Here is a 22,634-nt window from a genome sequence, read left to right on the forward strand (position 1 = left end):
GCAGGGTATTTATATTTGGCCTGCAACACCAGAACCGCCACCCCTATGTGAGGTCATTATTCTGCATGGAAGAACTTGTGGGGTCCATTATACTATATAGAAGGCAATGTGGGGCCCATTATGCTGTGCAGAGAACTATGTGGGGCCCATTATACTGAATGGAAAGCTATGTGGGGCCATTATACTGTTTGGGGCATTATGTGGCGCCATTTATTCTGTATGGAGGACTTTGTAGGACCCATTATACTGTGTAGTGGTTGGCCCGCAATTTTGTCCATGTTTTTCATTTTGGTCCTCTGTGTGTTTGAGTTTGACATTAGTGATGAGCGAGCACTAAAATGCTCGGGTACTCGTTCCTCGGGTCGAGCAAATTGGAATACTCGGGTGCTCGACCCGAGAAACGAGCCCAATGTATGTCTATGGGAAGCTCGAGCATTTTTCAGGCGGTTCCCCCCGGCGGTCTTCAGAGGGCCTAAATATTGCCCAAATCGATGGTAACAGTGCTTACATGACATAGGAACAGCATGGGGAAGACCCCTGGAAGCATCTCTGACTCCCAGATCACTGCTGTCAACAACGTGGTCAGAGTATTACGCCACTTTTACGGACTCACAATAAAACCTACAAAAACGAAACCAAAATGGATTTTCCTGGGAAATATGTTAAGGAACATCCTTTCCAGGGTAATGACTTGTATATAAGGCAAAATAAATAACCAAAAACAAAAATACTCCTCCACAACTTGGGCTATGTTCACACGTAGCATTTTTGATGCGTTTCTGCACTTTTGAATAGCTTTCAACCAAGACAAATGCATTCACCAGGAAATGTCATTTTAACATTTTACAACCTTATCTGGCCATGTGGTGTGTGACACATCATCAGACACTGCATACAGTGCTGAAAAGACATGGGAACAGCATGGGGAAGACCTCTGGAAGAATCTCTGAATCCCAGGTCACTGCCTAAAAGTGTGCCCATCATAAGTAATCCTTGCGCATGCGAAGATGCCTCCCGCCTTGCACCTGTCATTGCAGACTTGCAACAATCACTGTCCACGTCACTGTCCCACTGCAGCGTTCAGTTGTCCCTACCCCATTCCTTGGAATGCAAGCGCAAGTATGCAGGCATCCACCCACCCACAGGCTGCAATACTATACTGCCAAATTTTTGACAGCTGCTTGCACTTGAAATGTCGCCTTTTAGGCTCATGGAGGCGGAAGCTTTTCAGAACCTCATGCCGGTGGTGACCAAGGTGTCCATACTCGGTCCCCAGCCGCCACTATAATTCCAGGTATCGCCTATGCCTTCCACAAGCACGGGTCCCACAACGTTACCCGTGCCCTCCCCAGTGCACTTACTGGGAAGGACAACCTAACCACAAACACGTGGACAGGTGAATGTGGCCAGGGACGGTACAGAATCAGTCCACAACTTTTTTTGCTAAGAGTTGTATTTAGCTCGATGAGAGCACTGGCATAGAGGGAAACCGTATCTACCCTGCGTGTCATTTCTCCCAGGAAGTCCTGTAATTGAGCTTGTTGCAGAAGCAATGGCAGCCCGTCCAACATCAACTCGCACTTGTCGGTGGTGCTTTGACACACACACATCTTTCTTTGCGCATTTAATTTCTTGAATACAGAGTTGAACAATGGCCTGATCTGTAATGCGTTTTGAGAAATAACCTGTGTGTCATTTCTCCCAGGAAGTCCTCTAAAGTTGCTAGCACATGAAAAGTGGCCTGAACATTACTGCTGGTACTTTTCTGTGGGAATTTGCTTGCCTCCTACCAGCCTGGAATATTTCCAGCAAACTATAGTACGACGCTATGGTATTAGCACTGCCCCCAGTACCAGTAGCGAAACCATCCCCAATTTCCTTCTCAGGAATTTAATTTGGTAGACTGAGTGGCTGCTCAAATACATTTTCTCACAAAGGAGCTGAAGATAGAGTGGCAGTAGGTGCAAGTTTCTCCAGCCTGTTAGATACTAGAGGGTGAACGGCAGCACATTGGATCAGTGGTTAGCACTAAAGCCTTGCTGAGCTGGGATCCTGAGTTCAAATCCCAGCAAGGACAACATCTGCAAGGACTTTGTATGTTCTCCCTGTGTTTGCATGTGTTTCCTCCTCAGTAAAAAAGCAGCCATAGCGGGTCAGGGAACCTTCCCACACACTTTTCTTAGCCAGGACTGCTTCTCGGCAGGGTTGGACGGTCCCACCAGAGAATACTCTGGTGTGCCTTGGCTTCTACCTCAGGAGAGTTTATGATAGCGCTAACTTTGCAGCTGCTATGGGGCTCTTGAGCGGGTGAAAAAGATTAGCCCTCAGAATCAAATCCTCTGGTGGGCACAATGTTTTTCAATCTGAAACAGTTTCTCAGTGGGAGTTGTATTTCACAACAGCCATATTCTTTAGCTCGGTGAAAGGACTGGCATAGAGTGAAACCATATCTACCCCGGCTGTCATTTCTCCATCACCAGGTTCCGCCCATTGTCACACATGACCATGCCTGGCTGTTTGTTCAGCGGTGAGAGCCACAGATGTTACAGCTTTCAAAAACTCTGCAGCGCTGGGCGGTTTGTCAATTAAGCATTAAGCATGTTATCTTCAGCACAGCCTGTTGCCGCTTGGCCAAGGCAGTGCTGCAGTGCTGTCAGCTTGTGACTGATGTGGTCATTTCGGAGATGGAGGAGGAGGTGCATGAGCTGAACAATGTGATTACATTGAGGTTAAATTCGTGACGCTGTTTTTTATACTAAAGAAAGATCCTATTGTTTTGTTTTTTTTACGTTATTTTTTTAGACAAATGCATTCACCGGGAAATGTCATTTTAACCTTTTACAACCTTAGGTGGCAATGTGGTGTGTGACACATGATCAGACACATCCTGTTTTATTTATGATGGAGGGACTCTGAAAGTCATGAAGACTATTTGTATAGGGACATCAGATGGCCCTTACTAATCTTAAAAAGCCAGCAGTCAGCCCTAGCTATTGTTAGAGAGACATCAGCCGGCTATGCTTTGTTGTTCCCATTATTAACAAGCGGGTCTCCTATACTGTTATAGCGTATCCAGTGACTGAAAGGGCTACCAAAAATTTGGATGCAACCCAATACCCCTTTGAAGAGACATAGAGGAGGGTCTCAGTGAAAAAAATGTTCCCATTATAAAGGAGCAGGTCTCCTATAGTGGTAATGCCCATGATGTGACTGCAAGGGCTGCCAAAATTCGGAATTAGAGTTAGGACTGTCCCATAAGGGTTGCCGTGACATTGCGGGATGGCTTTTACATTATTTTGATCAAAATTATGTTAACTAAATAACCTTTATTATTTATCATTATTTTTATGCACTGTGCGAATTATCCATTTACTTCCAGTTATTTGGGTATTTTGCTTGTCTTTGTTTTTTTTCTGTCTAGTGGCCTTATGTGAACATGCATTTACATTTTGCATGCACATCAATTTACGTTTCAGTTCAGACTCTCAGGTTTTTTTTTATACAGTTATAGGGTATGCAGTGAGTCCAATGGCTGACCAATTTTAGGAAAAACCCACTAAGAATTTAAAGACACATGGAGCAGGGCCACAGTAACAAGGTACAACATGTTCCCATTAGAAAGGAGAGGGTCTGCTATACAGTTATAGGGTATGCAGTGAGTCCAACGCCTGACCAATTTTAGGAAAAACTCCACTAAGAATTTAAAGACACACAGAGCAGGGCCACAATAACGACAAATTTCCATTAGAAAGGAGAGAGTCTCCCAAGTGTTGGCCTATGCAGTGAATGCAAGGGCTGCCAAAAAATTTGGAGGCACATCAATGCCCCTTGGAAGAGACGTGGAGGAGGGCCTCATAAAAAAATGTTCCCATTAGAAAGGAGCGGGCCTCCTATACTTGTAATGCCCATGCACTAAGTGTATGGACTGACAAACATTTACCCCCTGGGCGGTGTACATGAACATACTGTATAAAAATTTTTTTTACGGGTATCATAAACACACTTTAAAAAAATTATGTGGGTGTTGCATCACGGACCACGGTCACCCTGGTGATATGGTGGTGGAGGATGAGGAGAAGGAGGAGTACAAGAGAAAATAGCCAAAATCAGGAAGCGTATACCCATGTGTGGGTGTGAAAAGGTGCATGGGAATACACCTCCCAAGAAAAGACACTGGATTTGAGTTTATGTTACGCTGCTATCATTCGGTGGTGTTGAGAAGTCTGGCCCAATCCAACCCTTGTTCATTTTTATAAGAGTCAGCCTGTCAGCATTTTCAGCTGACTGGCGGATGCGCTTATCAGTTATAATTCCACCAGCGGCACTAAAATCCCGCTCTGGTAAAACACTGACGGCAGAGCTGGCCAGGACCTTCAAGGCATAGAGAGCCAGTTCATTCCACATATCCAGCCTGGATACCCAATAATGGTCGGCAAGGTACTCCCTCAGCATCTTCCCAAACTTTGCACTCCTTGTGAGAGTACCCCACACCTCAGGGCCTGTGTGATGGAACGGTCTGAGAAAACTCTCCCAGAACTTTGACAGTGTTCCCCTACCTCTGCTGGATTGAAGTTGTGTTTCTCTCGCCTGTACTCCTTGGTTGTCCAACGAAGTGTGCCCTCTGCCGCCAGCGTTTTCAGATGGGTATTTTTTTAATAGTTCTGCAAAAAGGGCCTTCTGGTACTGCCCCATTTTTGTACACCTGTCCGCCTCAGGAATAAGATATATAAAGTTCTCCTTGTAGCATGGGTTTAGAAGTGTCACCAACCAGTAATGACTGTCACCCAAAATTTTGAGAACGCGAGGGTCATGGGAAAGGCAGCGTAACATAAACTCAGACATGCGTGCCAGACTACTAACAGGCAAGACTTCCGTGTCCTCACCAAGAGGATGACTGACTATGCTCTCCTCCTCCTCCTCCTCTCTGTCCTCTGGCCATCCACGCTTAACAGACGGTATGACAGCTGTGCAGGTAGTACCATCTGTAGTGCATGACTCTAGCTCCTGTCCTTCCTCCTCCTTTTCCTCATTGTCACCCAATCCACGTTGGGATGAGATGAGGATTGGCTGTGTGTAATCACCCTACATGGTTCCTTGCTCCATCTTATCGTGCTCCGCCTGCAATGCATCCTCTTTCATTGTGAGCAGAGAGCATTTCAGAAGACAAAGAAGCGGGATGGTGATGCTAATTTTGGCGTCATCGCCGCTCACCATGTTGGTGGAGTCCTCAAAGTTTTGGAGGATGATACATATGTCTGACTTTCATGTCCACTCCTGAGGTCTTATGTGTGGAGTCTGAACTGAATACCGATGGCCTTGTTGATGCTGGTACTCAACAACTGCCCTCTTCTGCTCACAAATCCTTCCCAACATCTGCAGTGTAGAGTTCTAACGCATGGGGACATCACACACCAGTCTGTGAGCCGGAAGCTGTAAACGCTGCTGAAACACTGCAAGGGCGGCGGAAGCTGTATCTGACTTTCTAAAATGGGCACACAGGTAGGATTTGAGAAAACACTGAACCACGAGGTTAAGCACATGGGCCAGGCATGGTACGTGTGTGAGCTCGCCTCACCTCAGAGCTGCCACCAGGTTCCGGCCATTGTCACACACATCCATGCCTGGCTGTAGGTTCAGCGGTGTGAGCCACAGATCTGCCTGTTCTTTCAGAGCAGTCCACAACTCTTCAGCATTGTGCGGTTTTTCACCTAAGCATATTAGCTTCAGCACAGCCTGTTGCCACTTGGCCGAGGCAGTACTGCAGTGCTTCCAGCTTGTGTCTGATGTGGTCATTTCGGAGTTGGAGGCTGAAGAGGAGGAGGAGGCTGAGGAGGATGAGGTGCAGGAGCTGTACACTGTGAGGGCAACCCTGATTGATCTAGGGCCCCCAATCCTTGGCGTCGGGAGGACGTGTTCCGTCCCAAGGTCCGACTGGGTCCCGACTTCCACTATGTTAACCCAGTGTGCCGTCAGCGAGATGTACCGTCCCTGCCGACAAGCACTTGTCCACGTGTCCGTGGTTAGGTGGACTTTACTGGTAACTGGGTTGTTGAGAGCACGGCTAATGTTTTAGGACACGTGCTTGTGTAATGCAGGAACGACACACAGGGAAAAATAGTGGTGGCTGGGGACCGAGTACTGAGGGATGGCCACCGCCATCAGGTTACGGAATGCTTCCGTCTCCACGAGCCTCAAAGGAAACATTTCGAGCACAAGCAGTGAAATGTGAGAATTTAGTAGTGTGGCCTGTGGGGCGTTGACTGCATATTTGCGCTTGCATTCCAAGGACTGGGGTATGGACAACTGATCGCTGCTCTGGGAAAAGGACATGGACATGCTTCCTGATGCTGCTACTAGAGAGTGTGCAACGACAGGTGCAAGGCAGGAGGTGTCTTCGCATGCACCATGGACAGGGGATTGTCTTGCATGCACAACAGCGGAAGAAGCAATGGTGCCACCCGCAGACACTGTTCCTGGACCCTGGGGTTCGGTCCACAAAGTCGGGAGCTTTGCTGCCATGTGCCTGATCATGCAGGTGATGGTCAGGCTGGTCGTTTTGCCACCCTTGCTGATGCTGGCCTGGCAGGTGGTGCAAATGGCCATTTTGGGGTTATCGGCAGAGTCTTTAAAAAACAACCAGACTCGGGAAGACCTAACAGTTGTACTGGCAACTTCCTTCGTGTTGGTGTTACGGGGAATGGTTGCCTGCCTTCTGTCTGTGGCCACCACACTGCTTCTTCCTGCCTGTTGGGTTGCTCTGCCTCCCTTCCCCTGTGTGCTGCTGTCCTCACTCAGCATGTCCTCCTGCCAGGTTGGGTCAGTTACTATATCATCCACCACCTCGTCTTCCACTTCCGCACCCTGGTCCTCCTCCTGACTTTCTGGCAATTGTGTCTCATCATCGTCCACCTCTTGTGACACTTTCGCACCGTCTCCTTCATGTGACCGTGGCTGCTCAAATATTTGGGCATTGCTACACACGATCTCCTCTTGCCCCGCTTCAAGTGGACCAGGGGAGAGGCCCGAATCTATAAATGGAAAAGTGAACAGCTCTTCAGAGTGTCCAAGTGTGGGAACAGTTGTCTCTCGGTACTCGGCATGGTGGGAGGAAGGAGGATCAGGGTGAGGAATATGCGGTCCAGACTCATGGCTACTGACACTTAACCGTGTGGAAGACCGGGTGGTGGTGGTGATGGTGGCTAAGTGATGGGAAACATTATCCGCTATCCAACCAACAACCTTTTGACACTTCTCTAGGTTCAATAGTGGTGTGCTGCGGTCCCCTAGAAATTGGGACAGGAAGGTTAGGCGAGAAGATGTGGGTGTTTGTTGTGGTACAATTTCGGCTTGCCCATGGCCTTGTCCTTGGCCTCTGCATGCACCATTACCATTACGTCCAGTACCCCGTCCCTTGCTACATGCCTTGCCAATTTTAATTGGAGAACAGTATCTTCCACGCGCATTACAAATGACTGAGTTTGGAGCGAACTTATATGTGATCCGTGTTAATACCTGGCCTGTAGGTAAGTAGTTTGAACAGCAAACTTCGGAGAATTGCTTCAATGACACACTAAAGGAAATTTTTAATGGAGGCCAGAAATGGCAGTTTTTTCTGACAATGTATATGTGATCCGTTTGACGGAGAAAACACATTTTTAAATTGCTGGATTTCTAGCACTCTAATATAGAAAGGACCTGGCTGTATTCTGCAGTGCCAACATGCAAATGGCACAAAAAAATGGTGTTCTCTGGATTGCTTTTTAAGCAAATAATGAGGATTGAGATCCAAAGAAAAGTATTCCTGGCCCCTGAGACCTGGGCCTTTGTATAGAAATATCTAACAGCAGCAGAAGGCATAATTGGAATGGAGCCTCTTGTGCTATATGCACTGCAGTCTGCTATATACACTGCCTGCCTATACACCCTGCCTGCCTGATATCTCTGCAGATGGATTAGTCCTCAGAAGGACTGTTTGTTAAGATGGATATGTGTAATGTACGTTTTTTATCACTACGCTACCTAATACACGATCAAATCTTTCCCTGACACAACAGCAGCTCTCCCTACACTGTCTGATCTGGAGAGACTGTGACGAGCATGGCGGCGCCAGGTCTGATATAGACCTGATGACGCTGTGCGGCCAGCCAATCACTGTAATGCCCAGAACCAACATGGCTACGGCATTACAGTGCATGGCAGGCAATCCCTGCATGTTCATTGGCTCTCTAAAGAGCGCCAAACATGCAGGGAGGGGACCCGAGTTCCCGCCCGAGCAACCTGGAAATACTTGGCAAGCGCCAAGCATCTCGAGCAGTGAGATGCTCGGGCGAGCACCGAGCAATAGCGAGCCTGCTCGCTCATCACTATTTGACATCTCTGCCCTATATCATGCTGTTCTCAGATTAGTAGCAAACACTTGAAGACTCCTGTTAATAGCTACAAAATGAACTGTGGGAGCACATTCAGTGCTGGCCAAAGCATTGCTTACTGCCTGCATCATACCCTTGTCATGCTCCATTGATGTATATAGAAAGCAAATATCACACAATATGATTAGTTCTGAAAGATGTTTAGAACAACCTCCCTTCCGAATTCATTCAAAGACTGTATGCAAGTGTATCAAAAAGAATCAATGCTGTTTTACAAAGGGTGGTCACACCAAATATTGATCTAATTTAGATTTCTATTTTGTTCAAGCACTTTGCATTTTGTTAATTGATCAAAATAAACTGTTAGCATTCCTATTTTTTCACACCTGCCTAAAATTTTTGCACAATATTGTATATAATGTGTTTGATCGGATATTTCAGAGAAAAAGTAGAATAAAATGTAAGTAAAAAACATATTTGTGTTTTTGTGAAAATATGTTTAATGTTCCAATGTTATTTCATAAATTAAATGGGAAAATGTAAGAAAAATTGAAATTACAAAGAGTTATATGCCAAAACATTATTATAATAGCTCCTGTTCCCACTTTTAAATCAAGTACTTTTAGAAATAAAGCAATTCTTTGTATAATCAAACAAAAGAATCAAGTCTCATTATTACATTAGAATTAGTAGCAATTGTGAAAATGCTTTCTTTTCATTTTTAGGTTGGATATACAGTTGTTGCATTCACATATACATCAATATAATAAACTAGCTATTGAACCCGTTCTACGCCCGGATGGAGAGCATTTTTATTGGTATATGGTCTCCCATGCTGGTATGTGCTGCCCCCCTCCTGGTATTTGTGCTGCCCCCATCCTGTCCCCACCATCCTATCCTGGTATGCATGGCACCCCTCAACCCTATCCTAGTATGCATGGCACCCCTCACCCCCAATCCTGGTATGCATGACACCCCTCACCCCCAATCCTGGTAGGCGTGGCACCCCTCACCCCCAATCCTGGTAGGCATGGCACCCCTCACCCCCAATCCTGGTTGGCATGGCACCCCTCACCCCCAATCCGGAAGGCATGGCACCCCTCACCCCCAATCCTGGAATGCATGGCACTCCTCATCCCCAATCCTGGATGGCATGGCACCCCTCAGCCCCAGTCCTGTTATGCATGGCACCCCTCATCCCCTATCCTGGTATGTGTGGTACTTCTCATCCCTATCCTGGTATGCATGGTACCCTATCCTTCATCCCTCATCCCTATCCTGGTATGTATGGTATACCCCATCCTGGTATGCATGGGCCCCTCACCCACATCATGGCATGCATGGCACCCCTCACCCCCATCCTGGTATGCATGGCCCCTCACCCCCATCCTGGTATGCATGGCCCCTCATCCGAATCGTGGTATGCATGACACCCCTCATCCCCAATCCTGGTATGCATGGCACCCCTCATCCCCAAACCCAGTATGCATGGCACCCCTCATCCCGATATGCATGGCACCCCTCATCACCAATCCCGGTATGCTTGGCACCCGTCATCCCGATATGCATGGCACCCCTCATCCCCAATCCGGTATGCATGTGGGCAGGTCTTATCTTGCTGATCTGGCCTAGAGCACGAAGGCAAGATCCTGCCTACAGTCCCGCCCCAGAGCATGGGCATATCATTAACTCAAAACTGCAAACACTGCTAATACAAGAGCCACAAGACGAATTTCTTCACCTCAGGTATTATTTTTAATCAGTTATCAACCTATAAGTAATCTGAATAGTCAACCCCAAAGACAAATAGTATATTCAGAGTAAAGTTAAAAAATATAAATTTGATTAGAATTATATTAAAAATGGAAATAGAACAAACAGTAAAATAGTCAATTGGTATGAAGAAGGTGAAGATATGTGAAAATCACAGAAGGGCCCAGTGCATAGATATGCCACATAGATCATAAAGATAACAGGGTGACAAAAAACAGTGTTTTAGTATTTCCTATACATAAGTTTATCCTAGACAAATAGAGAGATAGGAGTACCCCATAGGACGTGTGTACACTAAGGGGACATATGGTACATATAGAAGTGATAGTACCAGACCAAAAACTCTCAAAAGTTGTTTCAACAGGATAAAGCTTACCCATGGCACCAAGTATGTATCCGACTGCGATTGTCGCCCCGATGCGTGTTTCGCGTGATGGGCTTCCTCGGGGAGCGGTGTGATTTCTAATCAGTGTAGCAACCCCAACATGACACTGCCTGTAGTTTACATAGCAAAATCTTGCTGACAGGTTCGCTTTAAGCCTGCATACTACAGAGTAAAAGGGGCACATACAAGATGCCAGCATTCCTTTCGCAAGTGACATGATCATGTCCCCGTATCACATGGCTAGCTCTGCGATGCTGACTGTCCAGGTGGACTCGTCAAGATCCAGGGTTTGGTTAGTATGTAGACATTTATTTTTTTTGTTATTTTATGAATCAGTACTAATAGGTGAATGTGGAGGCAATATGTGTGCAAGGGTGTTTTGGAGGCCATCATACTGTGTACTGGGAGCTATGGAACCATAATACTTTAGAATGTAGGCAAAATATGGAGGCATCATGTTGTGTATAGGGGACCTGTGAAGCCTCCTACTGTGTGGGCATCATATTGTGTATATAAAGACATTTGAAAGCCATTATAATGTATATATGGAGCTGTGGTGTATCATACTGTGTATAGGGGAGTTGTGGGGACATCATACTGCATATAGGACGGAAAAGAAAATAATCACTACATCTATTATAATCCATAATTTGCCAATATGTTATATTAATTGTTATATGTCACCTACAGTATATACCAGCTTTATAAAATCATGTTTTTTTTCAGTTAAAAGAAACAAGGGCTTAGCATGCAGATATTGTGGAATGTTCTGTAAGATGTTTTTCCATAGATAAGATATTCTCTCAGAACTATGAAACCTGGAAACGTCCTTCTTCAGATTTATCCTTGAGGACAAACATGAGAATTGCATGACTATGTTAGGGATTGTGTTTCAAGGGTAGATACAAGTTTGGAATAGTGTTGAGCGAGCACTAAAATGCTCGGGTGCTTGAAGCTGGGGCCGAGCTCACCGTGATACTCGGGTGCTCGACCCGAGCAACGAGCCCAATGTTAGTCTATGGGAGACCCGAGCATTTTTGCGGTGGCACCCCCGGCAGTCTGTAGAAAGTCTAAAAAGTGCCCAAAACGATAGTGACAGTGCTCAAATGACATGGGGACAGCATGGGGATCGCCCCAGGAAGCATTTCTGACCCCCAGGTCACTGATGTCAACAACGTGGTCAGAGGTATTAAGCCACATTTACGGGCTCACAATAAAACGTTCAAAAACGAAACTGAAACTGTTTTCCTGTGAAATATGTTAAGGAACATCCTTTCCAGGGTAAAGACTTGTGTATAAGGTAAAATAAATAACCAAAAACAAAAATAATCCTCCACACCTTGAGCTATGTTCACAAGTAGCATATTTTATGCGTTTTTGCACTTTTGTATTGCTTTCAACCGTGACAAATGCATTCACCGGGAAATGTCATTTTAACATTTTACAACCTTATCTGGCCATGTGCTGTGTGACACATGCATACAGAGCTCAAAAGACATAGGAACAGCATGGGGAAGACCCCTGGAAGTATCTCTGACACCCAGGTCACTGCCTAAAAGTGTGCCCATCAAAAGTGATCCTTGCCGCATCAGAAGATGCAGACTTGCAACTATCCCCGTTCAAGTCCTTGTCCCAGGTCAGAGTTCAATTGTACCTCCTACATTACTGGCAATGCAAGCGCAAGTATGCAGCCTGCCATCCACCCACCACCAGGCTGCAATACCATACTGCTTGCTTGCTTGTACTTGAAATTGGGCCTTTTAGGCATGTGGAGGCGGAATCTGGCCACCACGTCATGGCTGCGTCGGCGGCCTTGTATCCATACTCAGTCCCCAGCCGCCCGGCGACCGGGTGCCCACACTTGGTCCCCAGCCGCCCCGCGACCGGTTGCACAAACACGGTCCCCAGCCACCTGGGGGCGGCCAGGTGTCCATAAACGGTCCCCAGCCATCCCTATTTGTCCCGGTGCGCCTTATACACAAGCGCGCATACCAAAACATTACCTGTGCCCTCCCCAGTGCATTTAGTGGGAAGGACAGCCTAACCACAAACACGTGGACAAGTGAATATGGCAAGGGACGGTCCATCTCACTGACGCCTTCACACTGGGTTAATATTGTGGAAGCCGGGACACAGTTGGACACTGGGATGCAGCACGTCCTCCACACATAGAGGATTGCTGGTCCTGGGTCAATCAGGCTTCAACACAAAGTTCAGAAGGTAGACAGCAGCAGTGGTCGGCCTCCTACACAACGAGTAAATTATTCATGATCATGAGGCCATCCATCTCCTTAGCTTTCTGTTCCTTGGAATGCAAGCGCATGTATGTAGTAGCGGCTAGGCCTGAGGTGGTCAGCGTTTTGGCGCATATCCTACCTCCTCCGGGGATTGCTGGATGTTTTCCTGCTTCTATCCCAGTTCTATAACTCCCATTAAAACAAAGCTTCAGGTGATGAATGATGGATGAGGTGGTGGCAAAGGAGAAAGAGCAGGAGGAACAGGGACCATTCACATCAATATCAGGCAAGCCAACAACACATGACTTGTAGGATATGTTTCTGTACCAAAAGGAGCGGTTCGGCTACACAGTTATAGGGCATACAGAAAGTGCAATGCCTACCAAAAATTTCGAGGCACTCCAATGCCCCTTGGAAGTGACATGGTGGTCAGAGGGCCTTAACTAAACCGTTTTTTCCATTTATAGCAACTGGGTCTCCTGTACACTGCTGGCCAAAGCAGCGAATGGAAGGCTTTCCAAAAATTATGAGGAACTGCAATGCCCCTTGAAACAGACATGGATTACAGTGTACTAAAAACCTTCTACCCTTTATTGGGGAGTGGGTCTCCCTTAGTGTTCGCCTATGCATTGAAAAGCAAAAGCTGAATAAAATTAGGAGGAAATGCAATGCCCTTTGGAAGAGTCGTGGAGGTTAGAGGTAGTTAAAAACAACATTTCAATGCCCCTTGGAAGAGCTGTGGAGTTCAGAGTGGTTTAACAAGATGGTTTTAATGCCCCTTGGAAGAAACGTGGAGGTCAAAGTAGCATAACAAGACGGTTTTAATGCCCCTTGGAAGAGACGTGGAGGTCCCAGTGGAATAAAAAGACAATATCAAAGCCCCTTGGAAGAGTGGTGGAAGTCCCAGTGGAGTAAAAAGACAATATCAATGCCCCTTGGAAGAGTGGTGGAGGTTACAGTGGAATAAAAAGACAATATCAATGCCCCTTGGAAGAGTGGTGGAGGTCACAGAGGAATAAAAAGACAATATCAATACCCCTTGGAAGAGACGTGGAGGTCACAGTAGCTTAACAAGACGATTTTAATGCCCCTTGAAAGAGACGTGGAGTTCAGAGTGGTTTAACAAGACGGCTTTAATGCCCCTTGGAAGAGACATGTAGGTCACAGTAGCTTAACAAGACGGTTTTAATGCCCCTTGGAAGAGACGTGGAGTTCAGATTGGTTTAACGAGAAAGTTTTAATGCCCCTTGGAAGAGACGTGGATGTCACAGTAGCTTAACAAGATGGTTTTAATGCCCTTTGGAAGAGACATGGAGTTCAGAGTGGTTTAACAAGATGGTTTTAATGCCCCTTGGAAGAGACGTGGAGGTCCCAGTGGAATAAAAAGACAATATCAATGCCCCTTGGAAGAGTGGTGGAGGTCGAAGTGGAATAAAAAGTCAATATCAATGACCCTTGGAAGAGTGGTGGAGGTCACCGTGGAATAAAAAGACGAAATCAATGCCCCTTTGAAGAGTGGCGGAGGTCCCAGTGGAATAAAAAGACAATATCAGTGCCCCTTGGAAGAGTGGGGGAGGTTACAGCGGAATAAAAATACAATATCAATCACCCTTGGAATAGATGTGGAGGTCACAGTAGCTTAACAAGATGATTTTAATGCCCCTTGGAAGAGAACTGGAGTTCAGAGTGGTTTAACAAGACGGTTTTAATGTCCCTTGGACTAGACGTGGAGGTCCCAGTAGAATAAATAGACAATATCAATGCCCCTTGGAAGAGTGGAGGAGGTCGCAGTGGAATAAAAAGACAATATTAATGACCCTTGGAAGAGTGGTGGAGGTCGCAGTGGAATAAAAAGACAATATCAATGACCCTTGGAAGAAACGTGGAGGTCACAGTAGCTACAAGAGCCATGCAGAACAGCATATTAAAAACATTATTTCCATTATTGGGGAGTGGGTCTCCCATAGTCTTTGCCTATGCCTTCCAAGCAAAAGCTGCCAAAATTTAGGACGGAGGAATTTGCAATGCGCCTTACAAGAGCCATGCAGTACAGCATATTAAAACCATTATTCCCATTATTGGGGAGTGGGTCTCCCATAGTCTTTGCCTATGCCATCCAAGCAAAAGCTGCCAAAAATTAGGATGGAGAAACTTGCAATGCCCTTTACAAGAGCCATGCAGTACAGCATATTACAAACATTACTCCCATTATTGGGGAGTGGGTCTCCCATAGTCTTTGCCTATGCCTTCCAAGCAAAAGCTGCCAAAAATTAGAACGGAGGAACTTGCAATACACCCTTACAAGAGCCATGCAGTACAGCATATTAAAGATATTATTCCTATTTTTGGGGAGTGGGTCTCCCATTGTCTTTGCCTATGCCTTCCAAGCAAAAGCTGCCAAAAATTAGGACGGAGGAACTTGCAATGCCCCTTACAAGAGCCATGCAGTACAGCATATTAAAAACATTATTCCCATTATTGGGGAGAGGGTCTCCCATAGTCTTTGCCTATGCCTTCCAAGCAAAAGCTGCCAAAAATTAGGACAGAGAAACTTGCAATGCTGGCAACACGAACCATGGTCACCCTGGTAATATAGTGGTTGTGGAGGCTGAGGATAAGGAGAAGAGCAAAAAACAGCCAAAATGAGGAAGCGTACACCCATGGGAATACACCTCCCGAAATAACACAGTGGATTTGACTTTATGTTACTCTGCTGTCATTTGGTGGTGATGAGAAGTCTGGCTCAATCCAGCCCTTGTTCATTTTGATAAGGGTCAGCTTGTCAGCATTGTCAGTTGACAGGCGAGTGCGCTTATCAGTTGTAATTCCCCCAGCGGAATTAAAAACACGCTCCGATAACACGCTAGCGGCAGGGCGGGCCAGGACCTCCAAGGCATACAGATCGAGTTCATTCCAAGTGTCCAGCTTGGATACCCAATAATTAAAAGACACAGAGGAATCACGGAGGACGCTGGTACGGTCGGCAAGGTACTCCCTCACCATCTTTTGAAACTTTCCACTCCTTGTGAGAGTACCCTGTAAGGGCCTGTAAGCTGGGCGGGTGTCAGAAAACTGTCCCAGAATGTAGACAGTGTTCTCCTGCCTCTGCTGGATTGGACTTGCGTCTCTCTTGCCTGTACGCCTTGGTTGGGCAACGAAGTATGACCTCTGCCGCTAGCGTGTTCAGATGGGAATTTTTTTAAGAGTTCTGCAGCAAGGGCCTTCTGGCACTGCCCCATTTTTGGAGACCTCTCCAACTCAGGAAAAAGAGATTGAAAGTTCTCCTTGTAGTGGGGGTCTAAAAGGGTCACCAACCTGTAATGACTGTCACCCAACATTTTGAGAACGCGAGGGTCACGGTTAAGGCAGCGTAACATAAAGTCAGCCATGCGTGCCAGACTGGTAACGGGCAAGACTTCCGTGTCCTCACCAATATGACGACTGACCATGCTCTCCTCCTCCTCCTCCCCCCTGTGCTCAGGCTACCCACGCTGAACCGATGGTATGACAGTTGTACAGGTACTACCGTCTACAGCGCATGATACCAGCTCCTGTTCTTCCTCCTCCTTCTCCTCACCCTCATTGTCCCTCAATGCACGTTGGGATGAGATGAGGCTGGGCTGTGTGTAATCGCCCGCTATGGCTTCTTGATTCATCTCATCATACTCTGGCTGCAATGCCTCCTGTTTAATTCTCTGCAGAGAGCATTGCAAAAGACAGACAAGTGGGATGCTGATACTAATGATGGCGTCATTGCCACTCACCATCTTGGTGGACTCCTCAAAGTTTGTCAGGATGGTACATATGTCAGACATCCAGGTTCACTCCGGAGGTCTCAAGTGTGGAGTCTGACCTGAATATCGACGGCCTTGTTGCAGCTGGTACTCCACAACTGCTCTCTTCTGCTCACAAATCCTTTGCAACATGTGGAGGGTAGAGTTCCAATGTGTGGGGACATCACACACCAGTCGGTTTGCTGGAAGCTGCAAACGCTGCTGCAACACAGCAAGGGCGGCGGAAGCTGTAGCCGATTTCCAAAAATGAGCTGACAGGCGGCGCACTTTGACGAGCAGATCTTGAAACTCGTGGTACGATTTAAGAAACCGCTGAACCACGAGGTTAAGCATATGAGCCAGGCATGGTTTGTGTGTGATCTCGCCTCGCCTCAGAGCTGCCACTAGGTTACGACCATTGTCACACATGACCATGCCTGGATGTAGGTTCAGTGGTCTCAGCCACAGATCTGCCTGCTCCTTCACAGCTGTCCACAACTCACAAGCAGTGTGAGGTTTATCACCTAAGCTTATGAGTTTCACCACAGCCTGCTGCCGCTTGGCTGAGGCAGTACTGCAGTGCTTCCAGCTTGTAACTGATGTGGTGATATCTGAGATGGAGGCTGAACATGAGGAGGAGGAGGAGGATGATGCGCAGGAGCTGTACACTGTGGGGGCAACTCTGACTGACATAGGGCTTGCAATCCTCGGTGTGGGGAGGATGTGTTCCGTCCCAAGGTATTACTGGGTCCCGGCTTCCACTATATTTACCCAGTGTGCCATCAGGGAGATGTACCGTACCTGGCCACAAGCACTAGTCCACGTGTCCATTTTCAGATGGACTCTCCCAGTAACTGCATTGTTGAGGGCACGGCAGATGTTTTGGACACATGCTTGTGTAATGCGGGAATGGCACACCGGGCAAAATAGTGTCGGCTGGGGACTGAGTACCGAGGGACGGCCGCCACCATAAGGTTGCGGAAGGATTCCATCTCCACCAGCCTAAAAGGCAGCATTTCCAACGCAAGCAGTCGTGAAATGTGCGAATTTAGGACTGTGGCCTGTTGGGCGTTGTCTGCGAATTTGCGCTTTCGTTCAAAGGTCTGGGATATGGACAATTGAATGTAGTGGAGGGACGTGGACGTTCACGCTGTTTCTTGAGAAACTGCTATAACAAGTGAAGACTGAGAGGAGTGGGCATCTTTGCATGCAGTATGGACAGAGGATTGCCTTGTATGCACAACAGGGGGTTATCTTACACGCACAACAGCGGAAGAAGCAGTGGTGACACCAGCTGACACTGGTCGTGGACCCTGGGGTTCACCCCAAAAAGTCGGGTGCTTTGCTGACATGTGCCTGATCATTGTGGTGGTGGTCAGGCTGGTAGTTTTGTCACCCCTGCTTATGCTGGCCGGGCAGGTGGTACAAATTGCCTTTCTGGGGTTATCAGCAGAGTCTTTAAAAAAATTTCAGACTCTGGAAGACCTACTGGCTGTACTGGCAGCGTCCATCGTGTTGGTGTTACGGGAAGTGGTTGCCTGCCTTCTGTCTGCGGCCACCACACTGCTTCGTCCTGCCTGTTGGGGTACTCTGCCTCCCTCCCCCTGTGTGCTGCTGGACTCACTCTGCATGTCCTCCTGCCACGTTTGGTCATTTACTAGATCATCCAACACCTCCTCCTCTTCCACTTCCGCACCACGGTCCTCCTCCTCACTTCGTGGCAATTGTGTTGCGTCATCGTCCACCTCCTGTGGCAAATTGCCAGCGTCGCCTTCCTGTGGCTGTGGCTGTTCAAATATTTGGCCATCGCTACATGGGAACTCCTCTTCCACCACTTCAAGCGGAGAAGGCGAGGGGCCCAAATATGGAAATGGACCAGTGAACAGCTCTTCAGAGTGTCCAAATGTGGGATCAGTCGCTGTCTGACAACACTCAGCATGGTGGGAGGAAGGTGCATCAGGGTAAGGAGGAGTATGCGGTCGAGACTCACGGCTACTAACACTTGACCGTGTGGAAGACAGACCGGAGGTGGTGGTGCTCAGGTGACTGGAAGTATTATCTGCTATCCAATTAATAACCTGTTCACACTGATCAGTTCGCAATAGTGGTGCTGGTGTGTGCTTCCCTAGTAATTTGGTCAAGAAGTGGGAGCGAGAAGATGTGGCTGTTGGTTGTGGCACATTTTCACCTTGGCCACGGCCCCGTCCTCTGCACGCACCATCACCAGAATGTCCAGTTCAACGTCCCTTGCCACGCACCTTGCCAATTGTAAATGAAGTAAAATAGCTTACACTCGCTCTATCAATGGCAAAAGGGTAATAAAAAGGAGATTTGAACCTTGGAAGAGGAAAACCACAGTTCTATTTGTCTGGCCTCCACCAGAATCTTTTAAACAGATTAATTTGTGTCTGAACAGTCAGCGAGACACTGAAACTGTTTTTTTTATGCAAAAAGATGGATTATACCCAGATTTGAACCGTGGAAGAGGAAAACCACAGTTCTAGTTCTCTGGCCTGCACCAGAATCTTTTAAACAGACATATTTGTGTCTGAACAGTCAGCGAGACACTGAAACTGTTTTTTTTTAAGGAAAAAGGCAAAAAAGTGGATAATACAGAGATTTGAACTGTGGAACTGCAAAACCACAGTTCTAGTTATCTGGCCTACACCAGACTCTTTTAATCAGATATGTTTGTGTCTGAACACTCACAGACACACTCTATTTTTTTGGTGGGGGCAGGGAATACCAAAAGGTTAATAAGACGGGTATTTGTACAGTCTGACTGAGGAAAAAAAAAGAGGATTTAGATGAAATAAAAAGGATTTTTCCTGGCCCCTGAGACCTGGGACTAAGTCTAGCAATTTGAAAAGCAGCACACAGGACTGTAATGCAGTGTTTGTTGGTATAACCACTGTGAATCCTATACAGCCTGCCTGCCTGATATCTGGGATGGATATTAGTTCTGAGAAGGACTGTTTGTTTGATTCTGCAGGCTTTAGAGACCCTACACTACCTATTTCACAGTATAAATCTCTCCCTAGCTCAGCAGCACTCTCCCTACACCGTCTGATCCGGAGCGACTGTGTCCAAGATGGTGGCGCCCGGTTTTAATTACTCGAGGTGACGCTGTGCGGCCAGTCAATCACTGTAGTGCCCACAACCAACATGGCTGCGGCATTACAGTGACTGGCTGGCAATCCCTGCATGTTCATTGGCTCTGTAAAGAGCACCAACTGTGCAGGGCGGAGACCCGAGCTCCCGCCCGAGTAACCCGAAAATGCTCGGTGCTCGCCAAACATCCCGAGTAGTGAGATGCTCGGGCGAGTACCGAGGAGTGTCGAGCATGCTCGCTCAACACTAGTTAGGAAACCCGAGCCACTGCAGAAATTATTGTCTGAAGTTATTCGTAGATGTGGGTTGCCTTAGGTACGTGATAAAAGTACACGTTTACACAGGATCAGTAATACACAAATAGTTTTGTGTGTTTATTGGAGATTTGGAAGTAGTTTGTAGGTTTTATTTAGTTTCCTCAATATACTGTAGCTATCTCTAGGGGACACCTTGGACACTGTATCATGTACGCCACATTGGAGTATGTATATGAGAAGAAATCCAGGATTTTCTAGTCCTCTTTTGTGTTGGGTGTGCGGACACTGTTTGTTGGTAATATGTGGAAACAGGTGTTGTATTTTTTATTGTTACAGAGGAAAGTTCCAGTCTCTGATGGTGATGAGAGGACACTTCTGATGAGATTATTTAAATTTGGTGGTTGTTTGAAGAAGAGTAGTGATAGAACTGGAAATCAGTCTGTGGTCTCTATGGAATATGGGTTGAAGATCAGCACCAATTTTCCTTGGTGACAACAAGAGATGCCATGTTATTATCCTTCATCTGTTTGTAATCCAGGAGGATGCTTCTTGGGCTCATTGTGGCTTTGTGGATTGATACCACAATATAATGTTTTATTGTACATCATTCTTGTAGATAAAAACTAAAGTTTTTCTATCTCATTATATAAATTAGTCTTTGATTCTGCCTGAAGATGTGACTTCCTTTGTGGCCACTGAGCCTGTTAATTCAATAGGTAATTGCAGCTGTGATGGGTAGTTTACAGTAGTTATATATGGAGTAGTTTTATAAACTAGGTTAGCAGAAGATTTTTTAACCAGCAGCACAGCACAGGGTGTGTTTGTGTGTTGGTGGGAGGGTCAATGCTGTTTTCACAAGTCTGATAGCTATGACCTTGTGTGAAAAAGCTCTAAGGCTAAGTGCCCACGATTCAGAAATGCTGCATATTTTTTACGCTTCTCCCTTGCAGGAAAAACGCATGCGGATTTTAAATGCGGTTTTCCCGCCAGGTAGAAGCGTTTGTGAAGCGTCTTTGCATGCATTTCTGCATGCAGGTTATCAAGTGCTTTTCCAAGAGAATTTAGCATCACTTGGAAAGTGCTTGACAACTTGTTCACAGTATATAAATCCATTCAACCGGCATGGATTTATAGTAGTGTGACCAAGTTAGTTAAAAAAAAGAATAAGAATGGTGAAAAATAAAAAAAATAAAGTTTATACTCACCTTCCGATGTCTTCCCGGTGTTTTGTCTGCTCCGTCCGGTGTCTTGCACTGCTTCCGGGGGTGTGAAGGACCTGCGGTGATGTCATTGAGCCATGTGATGGGTCACATGACTCAGTGACGTCATGGCAGGTCCTTCACATCAACGCGAATGTAGCGCTGGCGTCCCTGCCCTCTGCTAGGCAGGGACGCTGCTCCCCTCACCGCTCTGCTCCGTGCCCGGCGTCCTCTCCCCGCTCTGCTGTCAGCGCGCGCTCCTTCCCGGCGTCCTCCTCCCGCTCTGCTCTCAGCGCGCGCTCCTCCCCGGCCCCTGTGCTTAGGGCGCGCACGCGCGCGCTCCCCTCCTCTTAAAGGGGCCGCGCGCGCCGTCCTAAGGAGTCCCCGGCCAATGGCCGGAGGACTTCATCATATATAAGGCACCTCCTCCAAAATGGAGGTGCCCGAGCAATGTTGTTTGCACCAGTGTCTCACCTGTGCTTCAGCCCTCAGGTCCCGTTGCCAGTTACCTGCCAGTTACCTGCCAGTTTCCTGCCAGTTTCCTGCTAGTTACCTGCCTGATTCCTGCCTGAATACTTGTTACCTGTCTGCCAGTCTGAGGTCCGACGGTCTGCCTTACTACTCCTGTCAGTCTGTCTAAAGGACCAGCCTGCCCGCTCACCTGGGAGCGCATATCAGCTACCTGCCTGCTTGCCTGAGGTCCGACGGTCTGCCTTACTACTCCGGTCAGTCTGTCTATGGACCAGCTTGCCCGCTCACCTGGGAGCGCTTCTCCGTTATCTGCCTGCTTGCCAGCCCGGAGGCTCCGTTGTCACGTGCTGTGACCACCAGCTATCTCAGAGACTCTTGCCCGCTCACCTGGGAGCGCATCTCCGTTACCTGCCTGCTTGCCAGCCCGGAGGTCCCGTTGTCACGTGCGGTGACCACCAGCTATTCCAGAGACTCTTGCCCGCTCACCTGGGAGCGCTTCTCCGTTACCTACCTGCCTGCCAGCCCGGAGGTTCCGCCGTCACGTGCCGTGACCACCTGCTATTCCAGAGACTCTCGCTTGCTCACCTGGGAGCACACTTCTACCATCTGCCTGCTAGCCTACCCGGAGGCTCTGCCATCACAGGTCGTACCTACCCCTTACCTAGAGACTGCCACCCGCTCCCTTACAAGGGCCGCCCCCTTGTATAGTAGCTCAGAGGTTCCGCCTCCCGGACCTGTTACAGTTTGCTCGGGCCATGGAACCCGGTGGCACCCAAGCTCCCTCGCTCTCGGACCTCTGTCTTGAACTGTCCCGTCAGAGGTCCCAACAGGAGGCCATCCTGGGTCACCTGCGGAATGTTAATACTCGCCTGAACACTCTGTCTGATCCACCAACAACCTCCGCCAGTGTCATATCTTGCAATCCGGCAGCTCCGCTGCCCACTAATACTATGGTATCCTACCCCGGACCCCGGCTTTCTGCACCTCCTCGCTTCGGAGGCGACCCCGTCCAGGCTCGGGGCTTCATAAATCAGTGCACCCTGCACTTTGAACTTTTGT

Source organism: Phyllobates terribilis, unplaced genomic scaffold (genome assembly GCF_046119375.1).
Source record: "Phyllobates terribilis strain yellow unplaced genomic scaffold, ASM4611937v1 Scaffold_3__8_contigs__length_932513732, whole genome shotgun sequence".
NCBI lineage: Eukaryota > Metazoa > Chordata > Amphibia > Anura > Dendrobatidae > Phyllobates > Phyllobates terribilis.